Consider the following 6755-nt stretch of genomic DNA (forward strand, 5'->3'; position numbering starts at 1 on the left):
TACACAAATACTGTGATTTAGATAATAAATTTATGGGTTAGCAATTCTGAAACTACTTTATGTGTATACTAGGATATAATAATGGACATAATGAATAAATATAGAATATAATGAATAAATATAGTATAGTTAGGGAAAGTGGGGTTTCTCATTGTGGGAGAAAGAAGTTATAAATGATGAATGGAGTAAGGGAAAAATAAACCCTGTGGTTGGATTGGAATCAGAGGTATCAGAATGGACTCATGGTTTTAAATATATATACAGATAAATAGATACAGGGCTAATTACACATACACGGTGAGATAATTTGAGTAACTGATAGATAAAGGAGTCAAAAATAATTAAGTGCAGAAAAGCTTTTAACAATAGATAAGGTTGAGTCTATATGTAATTATATATTCAATGATTACAGAGGCACATTTTCCTCAAGTATACATGGAAGCTGGTGGAAAATTTAACATCAAGCAAGTCTCAACAAATGTCAAAGAACTGGTAATATAATGATCAAATTTTCTGACCATAAGATACCTAAGTTAGAAGTCAACAACAAAAAGTAACCAACACTTTTTTTGGAAGTATAAATTGGTCCAACTACTCTGGAAAACTTTCTGGCCATACCAATTAAAGCTGAATATACAAGGAACATATTTAAATACCCAGCAATTTCTTTTCTCTAACACAAATGTATACATTTATTCAACAAAAAATATGTACTAGAATGTTCACAACAGCACTGTTCACAATAGCCCTAAACTGAAACTACCCAAATGTCCACTGAGAGTAGAAGTGGATAAAGAAATTATGTTAGAGCCATACAATGAACTACTCTATAGCAATATGATAACAACAAACTACAATATGGATAAATCTATAAAATATCATATTTGAGTGAAAGAAGTCAGCACAATGTCTTTCATATAGGATTCCATTTATAGTAAATGCAAAAGCAGACAGATCTGTGCTGTTAGAAGTCAGACAATGTTTACTCTTGGGAAGGGGTAGTGACTGGAAGGGAGCATTTAGGGGGCTTCTGCAGTGCTGGCCAAGTCCTATTTCTTGATCTTGGTTTTGGTGACATGGGATATATTTAGTTTATGAAAATTCATTGAGATATGCATTTATGTTTCCTCTGTGTATGCAATCTATTCTTCAGTGAAAAGTTAAAATAAAACCTATATAATCCTATATATGGAAATTTAACAGCATTTTATTAATAACTCATGAATAAAAGTATAATCAAAATGGAAATTTGTAAATGCTTAGAACTACCCCCAAAGGAAACACTAAATCAAAATGCACGAAATGAGCAAAAACAAAAGGAAGTTTCTATTCTTGAATGTCTACATTAGAAAGGCAGAAAGGCAGAAAATTAATGAGTTATGCATCCATTTCAAGATAACAAGAGAAAAACAGAATAAACCTGTGCCAGTTTGAATGTATTATGTCCCCTCAAATGCCATTATCTTTGATGTAATCTTGTGTGGGCAGACGTTATCAGTGTTGATTAGATTATAATTCTTTGAGTGTTTCCTTGGAATGCGCCCCACCCAGCTGTGGGTGATGACTCTGATTGGATAATTTCCATGGAGGTGTTGCTCCGCCCATTCAGAGTGGGTCTAAGTTGAGTCACTGGAGCCATATAAATGAGCTGATGGACAGAGGGAACTCAGTGCAGCTGTGAGTGATGTTTTAAAGAGGAGCTACAGCCAAGAGGGACACTTAGAAGAAAGCACAGGAGCTGCAGATGAGAGACAGTTTGAAGACGGCCATTGAAAGCAGACTCTTGCTCTGGAGAAGCTAAGAGAGGACAAATACCCTGAGTGCAACTAACAGTGACATTTTTGAGGAACTGTAGCCTAGAGAGGAACGTCCTGGGAGAAAGCCATTTTGGAACCAGAACTCTGGAGCAGACGCCAGCCATGTGCCTTCCCAGCTAACAGAGGTTTTCTGTACAGCATTGGGCATCCTCCAGTGAAGGTACCCGATTGCTGATGTGTTACCTTGGACGCATTATGGCCCGAAGACTGTAACTGTGTAACCAAATAAACCCCCTTTTATAGAAACCAATCCATCTGTGGTGTTTTGCATTCTGGCAGCATTAGCAAACTAGAACAAAACCCAAAGAAAATAGAAGGAAGAAATAAAGATAAGAATAGACATTAATGAAATAGAAAAAAATAAAGTTAAAATAGAATCAACAAAGCCAGAAGCTGGTTCTCTGGGAAGACTAATAAAATAATGAAATTCTGGCAAGATTAATGATGAGAAAAAAGAAAAATGCATAAATAAACAATGTTATGAATGAAAAAAGAAATATAATACACATTCAGCAGATGTTTAAAAGATGATATGAGAAAATTATGAACAATTTTATACCACTAAATTTCATAATGTAGATAAAATAGATAATTTCCTAGAAGCATATAATTTGTCAATACTGATTCAAGAAGAAATAGAAAGCCTGAAGAATACTTAAGAAATAGTATTAAAGAAATTGAATCATGATTAACAATCACCCCATGACCCTTCCCTCCCTCAACACAAATAGCACAAAACCCAGATAACTTTTCAGAGTGTTCTACCAAACATACAAAGAACATAGCATTCCAAACTTGTATGAACTCTTCCAGGCCAGATAAAAAGAGGACAATACTCCCCAACTAATATTATGAGTTTAACTTTGATACCAAGACCAGATAAGAACATTATGAGATTAACGTATGAGAAAAGACAATAATAGGCCAATTATTTTCAATGGATATCATGACTAGTAGAGTTTATTTTAGGAAGGAAAAGATGGTTGAAAATTAGTAAATCTATGCAAGTAAATATTACCTTATTAAAATATTAAGAGAAAAGGAATATGATTCTCTTAATGGATGTAGAAAAATATTCATTAATGATCAATTCCCAGTCATAATAAAACTCTTAGTAAATTAGGAATAGAAGAAAACTTTCTTAACTGGATAAAGGAAAGCTATAAAAAAACCTACAATAGGTGGGAAGGTGGCAGAGTAGGGAGCTCAAGGACTCAGTCCTTCCACCCAAACAACTGTTAAACAGGCAGGAACTGTCTGAAACAAATATTTTGAAACTCTGGAGGCCAGAAGAACACTGTGCAGCATCCAGGGAGGAGTGGGAGGAAGAGGCTGATAAATTACAGTAAAGAACAGTAAATTACTCTCTCCATGTGGTGGCTACCAGTACCCATTTCCCCACTCTTGCAGCAGGCCACCGTGATGTCCAGTCCCTGGCTAGTTGCTGGTGACAGAAAAAGACTTATCAGTCCTCTTCCCCAAAAGCGCGGGAGGGGCACATGGCTGATCATTGATCATGGCTTTTGATTAGTGAATTTGGAACACCGGGGGCCCAGCTCTAGGGCAGCTATTGTTTCAATATGCTCCAGACAGGGATGGTGGTGGTGGAGACTTAAACATGCTGTGACAGTTTGGCAGTTCTTCAGGAATCTAAGTACAGAACTGCTATATGATATAGCATTCCTGCTACTAGGTATATACTCAGAAGAACTGAAAGCAGGGATTTGAACAGACACTTACACACTGATTTTCATAGTGGCAATATTCACAATAGCCAAAAGAAGGAAAGAACCCAAGAGTCCATCAACAGATGAATGGATAAGCAAAATGTGGTATATACATACAAGGGAATATAATGCTGGCTGAAAAGACACAAAGTTCTGATATTTGTGACATGCATGAACCTTGAGGACATTATGTTGAGTGAAAGCTAGACAGAAAAGGACAAATATTGTATGATCTCACTAATATGAAATAATTATAATGAGCAAACTCATTGTGGCAGCCCTTGGCCTGAACAAAACAGGCCTGTGGACCTTGGCACACAGCAGTCTGTGTGACCTGGGTGGCTAACATTTAACCTATCATCTTTGTAAGCCAGTAAAGACAAAAGAGTAAATTGTAACTTTAAGCAGGAAGTAAGCAGGAGGTGAGAAACTCCTGGTCTCAGGAAAGAGCAAGAATGTTAATCTAGTCTACCTGCTTCTGGTGTATACTCAGAAGTGTTATCACTCTTGTGGTTATTTACAAAGTCCCATCCTACAATTCTTTCCTTCCTGCACCACCCCCATGTCACAGGATGTTCTCCTACCCTTAGGAATGTTTTTGTCTTAAACCCATATAACTGGCTTGCTGTCTTCTTTCAACTGCACGGCCAACTTCCCTGCAAAAATGGTACCTGCCCAGCGAGAAAAAAGCCATTTGATTTCTGCTGATTTCTGCCTCCCTGTGAGTAAGCCCTGAATAAAGTTCATGTTTCAGAAAATGTTCAGTGTCTTCTTTGGTCTTTCGACTGGCAAAGTCCCCTCGGACTGTGACACTCATGGCATTATTATCTAGAATATAGGTTATCAGGAGATAGAATGAGGGTAGAGAATGGGGAGCTGATGCTTAATTTGTGCAGAATTTTTAATTAGATTGATTGTAAATGTTTGGAAATGGATAGAGATGATGGTAGCATATTATTGTGAGTGTAATTAACAGAGCTGAATTGTGAGTGTGATTGTGGTTGAATGGGGGAAGTTTAGGGTCATGTATTTTACTAGAAAGAAAGTTAGAGGATGAAATATGGGACAGTAAAACATAGCAAACCCTGCTGTGGATGATGAATGTGATTAACATAACAGATATAAAAATGTTCCTCCATGAACTAGAACATCACTATTACAAGATGTTAATAACAGGATGATATATGGAAAAATACACCTAATGCAAACTATGGACTATAGTTAACAGTAATATTGTAATAGTCTTTCATCAGTTGTACAAACATATGTACCACACCAATGCTAAGTGTCAATAGTAGGGGGTATAAGGGTATGGGGTTTTTCATTTTGGAGCACTGAAAATGTTCTAAAATTGATAGTGGTGATGAATGCACAACTCTGTGATTATGTTGACAGCCATTAATTGTACAGTTATGTGAAATGTATGGTGTGTGAATAAAATTGCTTAGAAAAAAAACAAAAACAATTAAGGTATTTAAAAAAAAGGTAATAGCCTGAGTTGTTCATGATAACTATAACTTTTAATATTAAAACTTGAGAATGCAAAAACCAAAACCAAAACAAGCCAAACCAAAAAACAAGCACAGGTTGAGAAACTATCATGGTCTAGAGGAACCTAAGGAGATGTGATGATTAAATGTAATGTGGTGCGCCAGGTGGAAACCTAGAACAGAAAAAGGACATTAGGTTAAAACTAAGGAAATCTGAATAAAGTATGGCCTTTAGTTAACAACAAAAACAACAACAACAAAAAGCCCCACACAAAGAGCATGCTACTCTTCCTCAGGGCTGTGAGGGACAATTAGCTGAGGGGCCGCTTTTTTATATTCTCTGACCACAATGGAATGCAGCTAGAAATCAGTAACAGAGGGACAAAAGGAAAATTAACAAATATGTGGAAATTAAACAACTAGTCTTAAACAACCAGTGAGTTAAAGAGGAAATTAGAGGTGAAATTAGGAAATACCTTGAAGCAAATGAAAATGAAAATGCAACCTACCAAAACTTATGGGATGCAGTGAAGGCAGAACTGAGAGAGAAATTTATAGCACTAAAGTTTACACTAAAGAAAAAGAAAAGCTTCAGATCACAGACCTAACCTCAAAACTGGAAGAACTAGAAAAGAAGAACAAACTAAACCCAAACAAGCAGAAGGAAGGAAATAACAAAAATTAGAATGGAGATAAATGAAATGGAAGAAAAAATAGACTCAACAGAACTAGAAGTTTGTTCTTTTAAAAGATCTACAAAATCAACAAACCTTTAACTAGACTGCCAAAAAAAAAGAGAGAGAGGGAGAGAGGATACAAATAACAAAAATGAGAAATGAAAAGAGGGGTATTATTACCAACCCCACTGAAACAAAAAGGACTATTAGTGGATATTATGAATAATTGTACGTCAATAAATTAGATATCCTAGATGAAAAGGACAAATTCTTTTTTTAAAAACTCAATTTTATTGAGTTATATTCACATACCATACAATCATCCAAAGTGTACAATCAGTTGTACACAGTACCATCATTTAGTTGTGCACTCATCACCCCAATCTATTTTTTGAACATTTTCTTTGTACCAGAAAAAGTGAAAATAAGAATAAAAAATAAAAGTAAAGAACACTCAGAACACCCCCCTCCCACTCAATTTTTCATTTAGTTTTTGTCCCCATTTTCCTACTCATCCATCCATACACCGAATAAAGGGAGTGTGATCCATAAGGCTTTCACAATCACAGTTACCTCTTGGAAGCTACATTGCTATACAATTGTCTTCAAGAACCAAGGCTACTGGATTGCAGTTTGATGGTTTCAGGTATTTACTTCTAGCTATTCCAATGCATTAAAACCTAAAAAAGATTATCGATATAGTGCATAAGAATGCCCAACAGAGTGACCTCTTGATTCCATTTGGAATCCCTCAGCCACTGAAACTTTATTTCATTTCATTTCACATACTCCTTTTGGTCAAGAAGATGTTCTCAATCCCACGATGTCAGGTCCAGATTCATCCCCGGGTCACATCCTGCATTGCCAAGGAGATTTACACCCCTGGGAATCAGGTCCCACGTAGGGGGGAGGGCAGTGAGAACACCTGCCGAATTGGCTTAGCTAGAGAGAGAGGGCCACATCTGAGCAACAAAGAGGCACTCGGGGAGATTCTTAGGCGCAATTATAAGCAGGTTTAGCCTCTTCTTTGCAGTGACAAACTTC

The sequence above is a fragment of the Choloepus didactylus genome, chromosome 4 (assembly GCF_015220235.1).
Source record: "Choloepus didactylus isolate mChoDid1 chromosome 4, mChoDid1.pri, whole genome shotgun sequence".
Classification (NCBI taxonomy): domain Eukaryota; kingdom Metazoa; phylum Chordata; class Mammalia; order Pilosa; family Megalonychidae; genus Choloepus; species Choloepus didactylus.